Below are 15,701 nucleotides of genomic sequence, written 5' to 3'. Positions count from 1 at the left end.
GCCAAACCGGGAAAAAGACCAAATCCCCGCTCTCACACGCATGCCAAAATGGCGGCGACTACCCCAGCTCAAGCAAAACAAGGCCCCTCTCCTTCAGCTAGCCCACTCAAACAACACCCCAGAACTGATGAAGAGGGCCCCCCAGACAACCATCCAACATATCTGAGAAACTTTTTAGCCTCCCTACCATCGTCTTCTCAATTAGCTTCAGAAGCTTTCATTAAAGACATGGTGGTCGCTTTAACTGACTCTTTTCAAGCCAGCTTCAAAACACTCAACTCTTCCCTCAAAAACACCATTGAATCCATCAGAGAGAGAGTGTCCCATACTGAAAATAAAATGGAAGAAATCACGCAATCCCATAATGCTCTAATTGACGCACACTCTGATCTGGTAGAGGAAATAATCCAGCTCAAAACTAAACTTGCGGATATGGAAGATAGAAATAGACGCAATAATATAAAATTCCGTGGTATACCCGAATCTATTACAACATCTGAAATCTCCAACTACCTAAAAAAACTGATGTCATCACTCCTTCCGGAGGCTACTCCACAAGATTTAATTATCGACAGCGCGCACAGGCTCCCCAGGCCAAAATTCATATCTGACTCTACTCCAAGAGAAACTATAGCTAGAATTCACTTCTACCACACAAAAGAAGCTTTAATGACAGCGGCTCGCAAATTAAACCAGCTTCTCGCCCCCTACTATTATATACGACTTTACGCAGATCTATCGCAAGCCACTATGAATGAAAGGAAAAAATTCCTGCCAATCACCGCAGCCTTGCGTCAAGCTAAGATTCTCTACAGATGGGGGTTCCCAACTAAAATTCTAATTCGCAAAGATGATTCCACCCATGTTCTACAAAACCGGAGGATGTCTATCAACTACCAAAGTCCTGGGGTGTGAAAGTCCCAGCTCCACAAAGCTCTCAACCATCCCCAAGAAAACCAAGAAAGCAACCTCAAGACTGGATCCAAACCTGAAACTTCAAGCGGAACTGTTAGCCTTACACAACAACCTTCAAGGTGGTTGTCTTCTGGACAGCTCCCCAGCAGGCAAACTTTCCTGTCCCCCACCTATTTAACAGGCCTGAACAGTCTGTTAAATTAACGTGCTCTACGTTCTTTTCAAGCTTAAAATAGAAATATTGCTATTTTTGCTGCTCTTTCTGTTTAAGTTTTGTACCTCCCTACATTACAATGTTATCGAAAATCTAATTCTATATGATTGATAGAAAAACCTACCCCATACGTAATGTAGGTGTAGCATTTTCTCTTGTTGATGTTTACCCCTTTAATCTTGTCCTACTGAAATCTCCAGGACTTCCACGTGTCTCTAAACCTGTGCTCAAGTTATCGCAATGTCAGTCAAGATATTGTCTTTAAATGTCAATGGGCTAAATTCACCATATAAAAGGTCATCTTTATGGACGGAGGCGCTTGCTTCAGAGGCTGAAATCATCTGTGCTCAGGAGACCCACTTCGCTTCCGATGCCTGCCCAAATTTCTCACACAAAAATTTTTCTAAAATCTTTTAGGCATGCTCCCCTAAAAAGCAAGCCGGAGTCTTAATAGCCTTTAAAAAATCTCTAAAAATGGACATAACTCATCAAGAAGCAGACACCAAGGGCAGATATTTGATTCTAACAGGCTCTCTTAACTTTAAGCCTTTCACACTTGTCAACATCTATGCCCCAAATAATGCCCAACTACGCTTCTTAAACAAGATCATTAAAAAAATAAGGAAATGCGAAGTGGGTACCCGAATAATGTGCGGTGATTTCAACGCTGTACCAGACAAACTGCTGGACTCTTTGATACTTTCAGATGCCTAAATGCGTCATCTAAAGAGTTCTCCTTTTACTCCTCAAGACATAAATATTGGTCGAGAATAGAACTAATTTTAGTTAACAGAACAGCCCCCCCCCCCCACACATTAAATCAGCCCAGGTGGGCTCGTGGATTGCCACGTGGTCTGACCATGCACCTGTTTCAATCTCTATCCTCCTTGGGGAAGCGGAAGTGAAACCAAGATCCTGGAGAAACAATGTATTTCTCATTAAAACTACCCAAAAATCAGGCCGCTATATCAACGGATATAGAAGAATATTTCAAATACAACACAACCCCTGAAGTGTCTCCTATCACCAATGGGAACGCCCATAAAGCCTTTATCAGAGGGGTCCTAATTAGAGATGAGCGAGCACCAAAATGCTCGAGTGCTCGTTACTCAAGTCGAACTTTCAGTGATGCTCGAGAGTTTGTTTTGAGTAACGAACCCCATTGAAGTCCATGGGCGACTCGAGCATTTTTGTATATGACTGGTGCTCCAATAAGGTTTTCATTTGTGAAAATCTTAGCAAATCACCAAAGTCATGTAAAAAACAGAGAAATGGATAGGGCAGGCGAGGAGCAACATGCAGGGCTGCATTTCGGGACGATGAGAAGAACGATGTTAGCCCATTGAATTCAATGGAGTCGGCAATACAGCCGGCTCCATTGAAAGCAATGGGCTGCCGGCGAGCGCGGGATGAATTTTCGGGAAGGGCTTAAAAATATAAGCCCTTACCTGAAAATTATTCTAAAATGTGTAAAAATAAAAATAAAAAAAATAAAAAATTATGTCAGCATTAAGATCATTCTCCTCTGCCACAGCTGTAACAGCTGTGGCAGAGAAGAACGATGTTAGCCCATTGAATTCAATGGAGCCGGCAATACAGCCGGCTCCATTGAAAGCAATGGGCTGCGGCGAGCGCGGGATGAATTTTCGGGAAGCGCTTAAAAATATAAGCCCTAACCTGAAAATCATCCTAAAATGTGTAAAAATTAAAAAAAAAAGGAATACTCACCTTTCCGCTGCAGCCGGAGTTCAGCCGCGTCTGGTCGGCAGTTCTTCTGAACTGCACTGAGTAGTATTCAGCAGCCGGGGATTTAAAATCCCTGCCTGCTGAATGAGCTGCCTCTGATTGGTCACAGCCTCACCAATCAGAGGCAGCTCTCACTCACACCCATTCATGCGGCTCCATTGAAGAGAATGCCTGCATTTTTATTCTTTTTTACACTAAAATCTTGCTTTTTCAGGGAAGGGCTTATATGTAAAGTCCTTCCCTGAAAAGGAATGCAGGGAGCCAGCAGGCCATTGTTTTCAATGGAGCCGCCGGCAGCACGCATGTCCTATCTTTGCAGGCACGCACCTGCAAAGTACGGACATGTGCACACACTATAGGGAATGCAGTGTTGTACATACAAGCGTGTTTTTGTGCGTGCATTTGCACGCACCAAAACACGCTCGTCTGCACGCACCCTTAAGGATGATTTTCAGGTAAAGGCTTATATTTTTAAGCCCTTCCCGAAAATTCATCCCGCGCTCGCCGGCAGCCAATTGCTTTCAAGGGAGCCGGCTGTATTGCCGGCTCCATTGAATTCAATGAGCTAACATCGTTCTTCTCTGCCACAGCTGTTACAGCTGTGGCAGAGGAGAACGATCTTAATGCTGACATAATTTTTTATTTTTATTTTTACACATCTTAGGATGATTTTCAGGTAAGGGCTTATATTTTTAAGCCCTTCCCGAAAATTCATCCCGCGCTCGCCGGCAGCCCATTGCTTTCAAAAGAGCCCGCTGTATTGCCGGCTCCATTGAAATCAATGGTCAGTGCTCGTTTAATCGAGACGAGTACCGCGTGGTGCTCGTCTCGAGTAACGAGCATCTCGAGCACCCTAATACTCGAACGAGCATGAAGCTCGGACGAGTATGCTCGCTCATCTCTAGTCCTAATCAAAATTAGCGCTCGATACAAAAGAGAAAAAGCTCAGCAAATAAACAACCTTCTATCACAAATTTCTGAAAAAGAGGACCAACTCTCTAGATCCCCCTCTGACTCTCTTCACAATGAACTACCTAAACTAAGACAAAAGCTCAGAAACCAACTTATCGACAACTACGATAAAGAAATGAGATCCACGCAAGCAACATATTATATATCAAAAACAAACCCTCGTCTATGATGGCAAATCTGGTAAAAAAAAGAATCCTAAAATCAAAAATTCCCTAACTACTTGACCCCCGTAACCAAACAAATAAAATATACCACCCCTCACATATCATAGAAATCTTTCATCAATACTACAAAAAATTATACAACCTAAAAGATGACACCCTCCACCACTCAACCAAATACTGCTAATATTGAGCACTTCCTTAGAGGTGTGGACCTCCCTTCTCTCACAAAATCCCAACTTAATTTTCTCAACACTCCTTTAACAACTATTGAAATTATAGATACTATCAAATCTTTAAAACCCCACAAAGCCCCCGGCCCTGACGGCTTCTCCAATGACTACTACAAACTTTTTCCAGCACATCTTACCCCACATTTAACTTGTGCATTTAATCAAGGAATTGAAGCTGGTTCCTTCCCCACTGAAATGTTAGAGGTCACAATAATAACAATCCCCAAGCCAGGAAAAGAACCTGCTTCTCCCTCCAACTTTAGACCCATATCTTTACTAAATTGCGATATAAAAATGTACACTAAAGCACTAGCACAAAGACTTCTAAACATCCGTCCCAATATAGTCCATTCAGACCAGGTGGGTTTCATAAAAGGGAGACAAGCTTCAGACGGTACTAGAAGAATACTTAATCTCCTATACAAACTATACAGCTACTACAAATTAAATATATCACTAAATCACTAAATTCTATGCATAGAAATTCAAGAAGACTTGAAAAAAGCTATACAAAAAGAATTCCCCTTCCAGTGGCAGTCTAGGAGCATTCCATACCTAGGTATAAATTTAAGCTTTCCCACCTCACATCTCATCTCAGTAAATTTCCCCTCACTACTAGCAGATATTCAAAAAGAGATAGACACCTTTTATTCTTGCCCTCTCTCATGGCTAGGCCGAGTCGCAATATATAAAATGTTGATCCTACCAAAAATCTTGCACTACTTTTGCACCCTACCAATACCTATTCCAAAACTTTCTCTAAACAGCTTTCAAAGACAGCTGTCCATTTTTATATGGCAGAACAAAAAAACAAGAATTGCACTATCTACTCTAACATTAAACAGATACCAAGGAAGCCTGGGTCTTCCCAACCTAGAATCCTACCGCAAATCTACTGTCCTCAGCAATCTAGAAGCTTGGACGCGACACAATTCAAAAATAAGTTGGCCCTCACTAGAATTGGATTTCAACAATCAAAAGCCTTTAAAACACTTACTAATTGCCTCCATTATTGGAGCTTCCCATCCTCTACTCATGAAATCCTTGAATAATCCGCATCTCTCTCCCCCAATGAGAGCATCTGTAGAAGCCTGGATTGACCTAGCCCGTAACTCCGACAGAAGCACAACACATTTCTCTCTAAAAATACCCCTTGAAACTCTAGAATTTTTTATTCCCAAGCTATGCATGAAGCCATGGTCTAGACAGGGCCTAAGATGTATATCTGACCTTTTCTCTCCGACCGGACTCCTTTCCTTCCGCGATCTGACAGCCAATTTCCACCTCACAAACTCAGATATTTACAAATATTTTCAAATATCCTCTTTCTTGCATTGTTACCATCTGGAAGATATTAAGGTCCCAGAGATAATCTCCTCTTTTTTAGATGCTCCGCAAGTTAAAATACACACCCGACTGTTTTATGATATTTTCTCAGGTAATCTGAAACCATCAGGGAAATGCCATCTCATAAATTAGGGTAAAGACATAGGCAAAAAAGACCCTCCGACCAGTGGCTTAAGGCTTTTAAATGGGCTGGACAATCCTTGCAGGGTGCTAGTGTGATTGAAACACACTAAAAACTCCTTACACGCTGGTACTACACCCTATCAGTTTTGGCTAGAAGAGGCTTGGCCGATAGCGACAGATGTTGAAGAAATTGTAAAAATCAGGGCTCCCTTATCCATATTTTCTGGTCATGCCCACTCCTAGCCCCCTTTTGGAGAGATGTCTATAAACTTATCCATAAGGTCACATCCCTCAATCTTCCCTTCTCCCCTGACCTTGCCTTATTGTTCCTGACCACGGACAAAATCTACCCTCTGCTAAAGAAACTAACAGGCCATATACTGCTGACGGCTAAATCCTTGATAGCCAGACGATGGAAATCTGAGACAGTGCAGACCGTGTTAGAACTCACTCACCTAGTATCGGAACATAGCTGTACGAAAAGATTCTAGCCCTTAGAAACGATATTTTGAGATTTGACATGATGTGGAAGCCCTGGACAACTCTATTTCCTTGCTAAACCAGTAAATTTGGTGGACCTTGCATTAATATTTTAAGACTCTACGTCTTCCCTAATCTTCTGCTATATCCTACTATCCCCCCCCACACACACTTTTTCCCCTTCCTTTCCTTTACCTTCTCACGCTTATTCAACTCTTTTATGATAACACTGAACATTTCCTTTTCAGTTTATACTGAACTGTTTCATGATAGTCTCTAGATATGTTATATCTTCATGCTTAAAACAAGAACTATATGTATATGATCTTGAGAAAACTTCTCATATACACAGCGTGAAATTTTCCTCTGTAACTTTCTCTTCAAAAACCAATAAAAACTTATTGTTTAAAAAAAAAAAAGATAGCTGAACACCGTGCTGGGAAGCATTTGTGTACCCAGAGTATAGGCGAACCCCTGAAACATTTATTTTTTTTAAATCAATGGTTATTGAAATTTTTCACGTTATATCCAAGACAAACAAAGCATAATCCAAAAGACAGAATAATATCTTTGTTACAAAAAGTTACCATCGACTTAGGCTTAAAGTTTGAGCTCCAGATAAAAAACCATTGACATAACGGCCTTGAATTAAAATAATCTGAAAAGGCTCGGATGAAGTTGAATCGTGACTATTAAAACTACCGGAGTCTCTCCAAAAAGCATAGAAACAGAAAAATAGAAAACAACAACGACCATACAAGGGAGACAAAGGGAACAAACGCAGGGGAGGGATAGGAGTAGTGGGCTTTTGGGTGAGAGAGGGAACTGGGGCTAGGGAGGAAAAAAACCCCTCCTGAGGCACATCAAGAGAACGCCTATAGAAGCGTTTTCTCAGGGTTGTGTCGTGAGTAAGGTAAGATCCCTAAAAGAATAGGTTGAGAAGTAATTGGTTCGACAAGACAAAAAGAGTAAAACTTCCTACTGAGGGGCTTCATGTCTTATGTCAAACACGCAACACCAACATCTGAGAGGCTCTAATGGAACTCACCCCACAGAGAACGCCATGGGCTCCAAATTTTCAGAAAGTTATCATGGTTACATTAGCCCAACTGGACAATTCCTCCAGATTCTTCAGGAGGTCCACGTTATCCCTTCAAAGGGTCAAGGAGGGGGAGTCCCGCTATCGTCAGAATAATGAGATGAGGGCCTTGGCCACATCAAGCAAGAAAGCCACAAGCTTATGTTTAATAGGGTGAAAGGAGGCAGAAGGCTTCCACAGGAAAACCACTTCGGGAGTAATAATTCGATTCGGGGCTAACTTTTTCAGAACTCTCCTAACGTCATGCCAGAAGGGGGCCAAAAGCGGGCATTCCCACCAGAAATGTAAATAGGAGCCTATGCCTGCATCACATCTCCAACACCTGCCATGCTGGGCCAGTTTATGGTCAAACAGCCACTGCAGCGTCCTGTACCATCTCACTAGAAGTTTAGAATGGCTCTCCTGTGAAGTGATACAGGGGGATAGGCCAAAGGCTGTTTTCAGAATGAGTTTAGTATCTTTCAAAGATAGAGATGTACGTAACTCCTTCTCTCATGATATAAGGAAGGCAGGTTTCAATGTCACAGGGGGAGAAATAAAGTTTTTACGTAAAAAACGCAATTTTCCTAGTAGGTAAGGTACTCCCCTTTAAAGCTATCTCAAATGGGGTCGAGGGCTCAGAAGATTTGTGTAAGCTAAGGAGGTCTCCAAGCACTCTTGCCACATGGGTAAATTGCAGCAAAGAAAGTGACTGGTTGGGAAGAAGGCCCTGTACTATATTAGAGGAAGGTTTATGAGCCTGTGACTGTACATCACTAATTCTTTTGCCCGTGAAAATTCTCCAGATGCTGGCTGTGCAAGGGTCTAAGTGGAGATCTAGGAGTTTATATATTGCACGAAGTGGAGTGGAGGGAGAAGGTCTTGGTGCTAAAGTCTCTCCCAGGTTATCCTACGTCTCAAGGGGTCCCTTAAGAAGGGGGGTTCACGCCTACGCCCCTAAGTATGCTAGTACTGGGGAACCACAAGTCTTCCAGGAGGGTCGGACCATAGGATACCTCGGCCAATAAATGAATAAGGCGGTCTCTATTCGGATGGTTCAATTCCATCCAGTAGCTCAATTGGGAGGCAAGATAGAAGTTGCGGACACAAGACAAGTCAATACCCCCCTCATTGCCTCTCTTCACCAAAAGGCTATAAGCCAGTCTCGGTCTCCTCCACCTCCACACGTATCCTGAAAACGCCACACGGAGGGCTTTGGAAAAAACTTGCTGGAAGGTATATGGGGAGACGACAACTCTTATACAGAATAATAGGAAGCACATAGGATTTCATGAAATTTTTCCTACCTCACCTCGACATAAATGGAAGGTCGTATGATCACAAGAGGCTCTTCACCTTAGCAAGAAGGGGCAAAAAAATTGCAGTATATAAATCATCTGCTTTTTTAGTAAGCTTAAAGCCTAAAAAAAAAAATCAATATCAGTTTCAGACCAAGCAAAAGAGGAATCAGCCCTTAAGGCTCTGCAGCGAGCTAGTGGAATAGAAATGCTGAGAACCGTAGATTTCGCAAAATTGATTTTAAAATTGGAAAGGACTTCAAACTCCTCTAAAAGATTGGTAAGTCTTGGTAAGCCCTCCTCAGTGTTCGTTATCAAGAAAACAATGTCAGCTGCAAAGGCCGCAACAGAGAGCTCCTGCTGGATCGCAGGATCTAACCTAACTTTTTGTTAAAAGGGTTTCAATGCAAGGTGAAAAGGGCGAGCGAGAGTGGGCAACCCTGACGTGTGCAATTATTAATATTAAAGGGTAGAGACAAAAAGTTATTAATTTCAAGACTGGCGTAGGGCGTAGCATACAAGGAAAAAATAGCTGAAACAAACCCCGAGGGAATGTTATATATAGTATGTATAGCCGATCCACCCTGTCAAATGCTTTTTCGGCGTCAGTACCTACTAAAGCTAAGGGGATATTATGAGTTTGAGCATATCTCGCCGCATAACCGAAGACAATTATCCTTGCCCTCCCTCTCTTTTACGAAGCCCGCCTGTTCTAGGTTTATCAAATTAGGGATGTGTTTCTCAAGTCTTTAAGCAAGGAGTTTAACCCAGAGCTTCATATCAAAATTAATTGGAGATATGGGTCTATAGCTTCCACACATCTCTGTGTCCTTATTCTCCTTCCGCACTAAAGTAATGTGAGCTTCTTGAGCTGGCTTTGGAAGTGGAATTCCTTGTAACAAGGAATTAAAGAGCTCGGTAAGCTGGGGAACTAAAGTTGTTTTAAAGGATTTATAATAGATTAGTGGAAGGCCATCCGGGCATGGGCTCTTAGGATGAAGTGGCCAAGGAACCAGACTGTGTCTTAATAGAGTTTATACAGTTTCTGGAGCAGGCCTTTTTAATAAGTGCAGACATTTTACTGTCTTTATTGCCTTGTGCATAGACTACGTGTTTAAGATAGAAGTCTTTCTTGTTATATTTGGCTTCTAGGCAAAGCCTAAGATCTTTTCTGAGAGAAATTAATTTGTCTAACATAGCATTATTTTGAGAGGATTTTGCAGCATGTTCAAGTTTAGCAATTTGGAGTAATTTCTCATTGATCTCCTTCTGTTGCCTTTTCTTAACTCTGGAACAATCTTAACTCTGGAGCGATCAACAGGCCTCTTACGAACGCCTTATGTGCTTCCCATACCCGTGGAATTGTCTGACCTTTAGCTTTATTGAGTTGAAAGTATTTGTCTATAAGAGTATTTAACTGTGGTCTATCGCCTTCCGTGTCTAGTAGGGAGGCATCAAGTCTCTATCTCCACTCTCGAGGAGAAAACAAAAGCAGGCGTAAGTCAACGTGCACTAGAGCATGGTCAGAAATCACTATGGGATCAATACTAGCTCTGGCTAAGGATGGTAGGAGGTCGGAGGAGACAAAAACATAGTCCAGTTGCTGGAATGAGGAATGGACTGAGGAGAAGTATGTATAATCTTTAACAGAAGGGGATAGACATCGCCACGCATCCACGACTCCCAGCTCCAACAGACTACAACCAAGCCTCCTCAGTTTCACCTGCAAAACCTGAGATTTACCCATGGATGAGTTAAGCTAAGAGTGACATTTATATCCCCACCTAGAAGTATGGGCCCCAAGTATGTAGCAAAATGCTTAAGAACATCCAGCTGCTTAGTCAACCAGGGCACTTAATCAGCATTCGGAGCATACACATTTGCGAAGGTCAATTTAACATTATTTAATAAGCCGCTAAGGAACAAGACTTTGCTTTCCTCATTGGCAAACTGGGCTTCACAAGAGAAGGTGATAGATTTGTGGAACAGAATTTTTACTCCCTTAGAGGCTGACGTTGGATGAGAACTGTGAAACCCCTGCGTGAACTGTTTACCCGGAAGGGACAGATATCTACTCCCCTTAAAGTGTGTCTCCTGTAAGAAAGCGATCTTGGTACCATACCTTTTTAGTAGGAGCGCTATGTGGTGTCTCTTGGAGGGCGAGTTCAGGCCCCTTACAGTAAACGAGGTGAGACGGAGAAAATCATACATATCGGTAGAGCAGTTGAGGCAGCAGAAAGACTGTCGGTTAAACAGAAAAAAGAAAAAGTGTTAAATATAAAGAGGAAATCGAAAGACAATAAGGGTATCTTGATGCACCTCATGATAGTGAATCTGTAAGCGGTTAAAGGGTGGGAGAGGGGAGACTACAAGGTAGGGGAGGAGAAGAAACAAGAGGAAAGGAATAGACAAGCACACTTTCCTATGAAGGAAGAGAAAACAATATGTCTTAATAACTGATGTAGGCAATATCCGAAACCTCGAGTTTGCCTACAGGTGAAGGGCGAGCTAACAGAACTGCCAAGTAGCAGGGTACAGTTAACTATGCACACAGCTTGGTCTGTCAGGCACCATCTGGGACCTCTTCATAGCTGAGGGCAAAGTTGTATAACAGTATAACCTTTTCAGGAAAAAAAAACGAATATTGCGTAAATATAGAATATAAAGGTCTAGGAGAAAACCTTCCAGGGGACAGGAACAAGGTCGGGCGACCGGGGGAGCAGTATCCCAGAAAGTAAAGTCTCCTTCGTCCATCCACGCCTCCTCGGGGTAAGAACAGAACCAGAATCCCCAAAGGAGAGCCTTAAAGGATGAGCAGTATAGGGAGCCTCCCGAGTCAAGTATTGGTGCTCATTGCAGCGTCTTTGTTCTTTTTCTTCTTGCCTCTCGGCGACTTGGAATTACTCTCTTGTTGCCAGGCCTCTGGAGATGTCAGCTTCGGGAATTTAAGAAATTCCGGGAGAGGGAGCCAGTAAGGGAGGTCAATTGGGTCCAGCTCCAGGTGGGCCCAGCAGCTTTGTAGGTCCTCAGGGGAACAGATAATGAGTCTACATCCTTCATGCGTAATTCCTAAGCCAAAGGAAAAAAGCCAGGAGTATCTTATGTCCTTAGCTCTCAGAACTTCCAATAGTGGTTGTAAGAGGCGGCGTTTTGCCAGGGTAGATGGAGCCAAGTCCTAATAGATTTGTAGGGAGGAGTCCCCATATCTGAGATTCTTTCAGGTTCTTGCAGCTTTCAATATGGCAAAGGCGTCCTGGAAGGATAGGAGTTTGCAGATTACGTCTCTCGGCGGTTCAGCAGCAGAGGAGGGGTCTGAGCGCCCTATGAATGCTCTCAATGGAGATGTAGGCCTCCCTGTCCGCTCCCAACAGTTGCTCAAAGATCTCGCCAGCTACTTTGAATAAGTAGTCCACCAGTCAAGATTCAGCAAGCCCCTTCATGCGGACATTGCAACGCCTGTTGCGGTTCTCTAAATCCTCCTGCATGATCAGGGCTCGGTTTAGGTGGTCGTGTTGAACTCTCAGTACTTTGGCCATAGCAAAGGAATGCGAAGTGATAGAAGCAGAAGATGACTCAAGATCCTCCCCCCCGTGCCCCATATGCTTAATGTTCTCTTTAATCTCTGCTAGATCTGCCATTACAGGTTGAAGTGAATTCCTTATAAGATCCTTCATGAATCCCCTGGAGATATGCTCCCTCTCTTCTCCATCAGAGGAGGCCTCCTCCTCCGCTCCTTAATGTGAGTAGGTGCAGCCCCGTGGGCCGGCGCCATCTTGGATGCAGCATGTGGTGAGCGGGCGCCTCGCTCCTTGAAGTAGCGCTGTATATCAGTTTGTCCTTTATGCGGATGAGGGGTTCCCAGGTGCTCACTTCCTGCTACTTTTCCTCATGATCTGCCACTGCTTGCCGCCAATAAGGTCCGCTGAAGGTGCCACGCTGACGAAGCTCCCTGCTCAAGCAACAATCAGGCTCAGCGGTCAGGCTCTGCCCCCGCCCCCTAAAACCCTTTCTCTAGCAAGAGTATAGGCGAACAGCTGAAACAATTCTGTAGCAAGAGTATAGGCGCACCCCTAAAACCTTTCTGTAGCAAGAGTATAGGCAAACCCCTTAAACATTTCTGTACCAAGAGTATAGGTGACCCCAAGAAAAGATTTGTGTGTCAAGAGTATGGGCGAACCCCTGAAACCTTTCTGTACCAAGAGTATAGGCGAACAGCTGAAACAATTCTGTAGCAGGAGTATAGACGAACCCCTGAAACCTTTCTGTAGCAAAAGTATTGGCGAACCCCTGAAACATTTCAGTAGCAAGAGTATAGGCGAACCCCTAAAACACTTCTGTAGCAAGAGTATAGGCAAACCCCTGAAACCTTTCTGTACGAGTATAGCCGACTTACAGAAAAATTGTGTAACAAGAGTTTAGGTAAACCCCTGAGAAATTGGTGTACTGAGAGTACAGGCAAACACCTGAAAATTTTATTTACTAAGAGTATAGGCGAAGGCCCTGAAAAATTGGTTTGCTATGAGTATAGGCGAAGGCCTGAAAAATTGGTTTGGTGGTTGTATAGGCAAAGGCCGGAAAAATGTATTTGCTATGAGTTTGGACGAAGCCAGGAAAAATTGGTTAGCTCTGAGTGAAGGCAAAGCGCGGAAAAATGTGTGTACCAAGAGTACCGGTGTACCCCTAAAAAATTGGTTTACCCACAGTGCAGGTGAAACCGAGAAACATTTTTTAAAAATAGAGCTCATAGTTGCTTAATTTGTTAACATAGCCTGGATGAAGCCCTCCAAAAAAAAATAGTTTTACCATTGCCTTTAGGCCCTCTGAAAAATTGGTTGTTCACCATGCTGACATGCTAGTTAAGGAGGAGAAGGAGAGGGATAGACCAAGCAACTTCTCACCTTTTGTGGGGTGATAAAGGATGCGTGGTTATCCTGTTCCAGCTGAAAGAATCTTTATGTTTCGCTGCTTTCCCCTGGTGGCAAAGAGAACTCTGGGGAAATCCAGTCTTTTTTCATCTTAATGAGTGTAAGCCTGTTGGCGCTGTCAGTTGACAGGCGGGTACGCTTAACTGTGATGATCCCCCCAGCAGCACTAAACACCCTCTCTGATAAGACGCTAGCAGCAGGGCAGGCCAGCACCTCCAAGACGTACAGCGCAAGTTAGTGTCACGTTTCCAGCTTTGACACTCAATAGTTGTATGAAGCAGAGAGATCACGCAGGACATTGGTATGGTCGGCTATGTACTCCCTCACCATCATGTGTACTCCCGTCAGATGGGAACTTAAGTAGCAGTTTTTCCACCATGGCCTTGTGGTATTGCATCACTCTCATACTCCTTTCCTCTTCGGGAATGAGAGTGGAAAGGTTCTCCTTATACCCTGGGTCTAGAAGGGTGAACACCCAGTAATCCGTGTTGGCCAGAATGCGTTTAACGTGAGGGTCACGGAAAAGGCAGCCTAACATGAAGTCAACCATGTGTGCCAGAGTCCCAGTACACAACACATCGCTGCCCTCACTAGGAGGATGACTCTCAGTCTTCTCCTCCTCCTCTTCAGCCCATACACGCTGAAGAGTTGTGAGGTAAGCAGCATGGGTACCCTCTGCAGTGTGGGCAGCAGTCTCTTCCCCCTCCCCCTCCCCCTCCTCATCCTCCTCCCCTCCTCCTACTCCAATACGTGCTGAGAAACTGACGTGAGAGTGGTCTGGCTATCAAGCGATATACTGTCATCCCCGATCTCCTGTTCTAAACTGCAAAGCATCAGCCTTTATGCTTAGCAGCAAACTTCTCAGCAGGTAAAGCAGTGGGATGGTTACGCTGATAATGGCTGCATCGCCGCTCACCATTTGTGTAGCCTCCTCAAAGTTTCCAAGGACCTGGCAGATATCTGCCATCCATGCTCACTCCTCTGTGAAGTGCAGAGGCCGACTACCACTCCGATGGCTATGTTGCAGCTGGTATTCTACAATGGTTCTTTGCTGCTCATACAGCCTGGCCAACATGTGCAGCGCAGAATTCCAGCGCATGGGCATGTCTCACAGCAGTCGGTGCTCTGGCAGCTGTTGCGATGCCCATTGTCTCACACGACCATGCCCCGTTGGAGGTTCAGGGGTGAAAACCAGAGATCGGTCTGCTTCATCAAACCCTGTAACAGCTCTTCGGTGGTGTGCCTCTTGTCACCTAAGCTGAGTAGTTTCAGCACGACCTGCTAACGCTTCCCCATCGCAGTGCTGCTGCCCCTTGAGCTACCGACTACAGGCGACGTGCTCACACTTGTTAATTGAGAGGTGGAAGTGACGGAGGTGGAGGTGGGGGGGGTTGGAGGAGGTGGCATAATACGCCAAAGAAACCATCATCAAGGTAGGACCAGCAATCCTCGGTGTGGGTGGCACGTGAGCGGTCCCAGGGTCCGTTCTGGTCCCAGCCTCCACCAATTTCACCCAATGTGCCGTCAGGGAGATGTATTGTCTCTGCCCGACAGCACTTGTCCACGTGTCCATCGTTAGGTGGACCTTCCCAGTAACCGCGTTGGTGAGGGCACGGTTTATGTTTCGTGAAACGTGCTGGTGTAGAGCAGGGATGGCGCACTGGGAAAAATATTGGCGACTGGGGACCGAGTAGCACGGAACTGCTGCCGCCATCATGTTGCGGAATGTCTGTTGCGGAAAAACTTACTGCCCTACCAAAAACCTTACTAACAGACAATTTTGTCTCATCATCCTCATCCACAAAAAGCTCTTGAGACAGTTCTTGGAAGTCCCCAGGTTCAACACCCTGACTCTGGGAAAGTTTCAAATTTTGGGCATCAGTCACAACAAACTCCTCACGTAGCAGATGAACATTTTTTTCCGACTCAGAGCAGGGACCCGAGAAAAGTTCCAGGGAGTATGCCTGTTCAGAATCTCTCTTTTTCCTGGAGTGACCAGACTGAAAGGAAGGAGGAGCAGCCTGAGGATTCAGAGGTGCAGTCCCTTGGCCGGCATGAGTGGACTGCGTGGAAGACTGTGTGTTGGATAAATTACTGAACGCGTTATCCGCTATCCACGTCAGCACCTCATTGCACTGTTGTGCTTGTAATAAAGGTCTACCACGCAGACCTCCAAAATGTGAGCTGAAGCTGGGGAGCAGAGATACGC

The 15,701-nt window shown here is 44.4% G+C and overlaps 1 protein-coding gene across 1 annotated transcript in view; it reads right to left on the bottom strand.

The window, feature by feature from the left end:
- The window catches only part of LOC136573455 (vomeronasal type-2 receptor 26-like), a 100,149-nt gene that overhangs the window by 15,426 nt on the left and 69,022 nt on the right, over window positions 1–15,701 (bottom strand). The window lies entirely within an intron of this gene.

This window comes from Eleutherodactylus coqui, chromosome 7, assembly GCF_035609145.1.
Source record: "Eleutherodactylus coqui strain aEleCoq1 chromosome 7, aEleCoq1.hap1, whole genome shotgun sequence".
NCBI lineage: Eukaryota > Metazoa > Chordata > Amphibia > Anura > Eleutherodactylidae > Eleutherodactylus > Eleutherodactylus coqui.
This window is presented reverse-complemented; position numbering and strand designations above follow the sequence as displayed.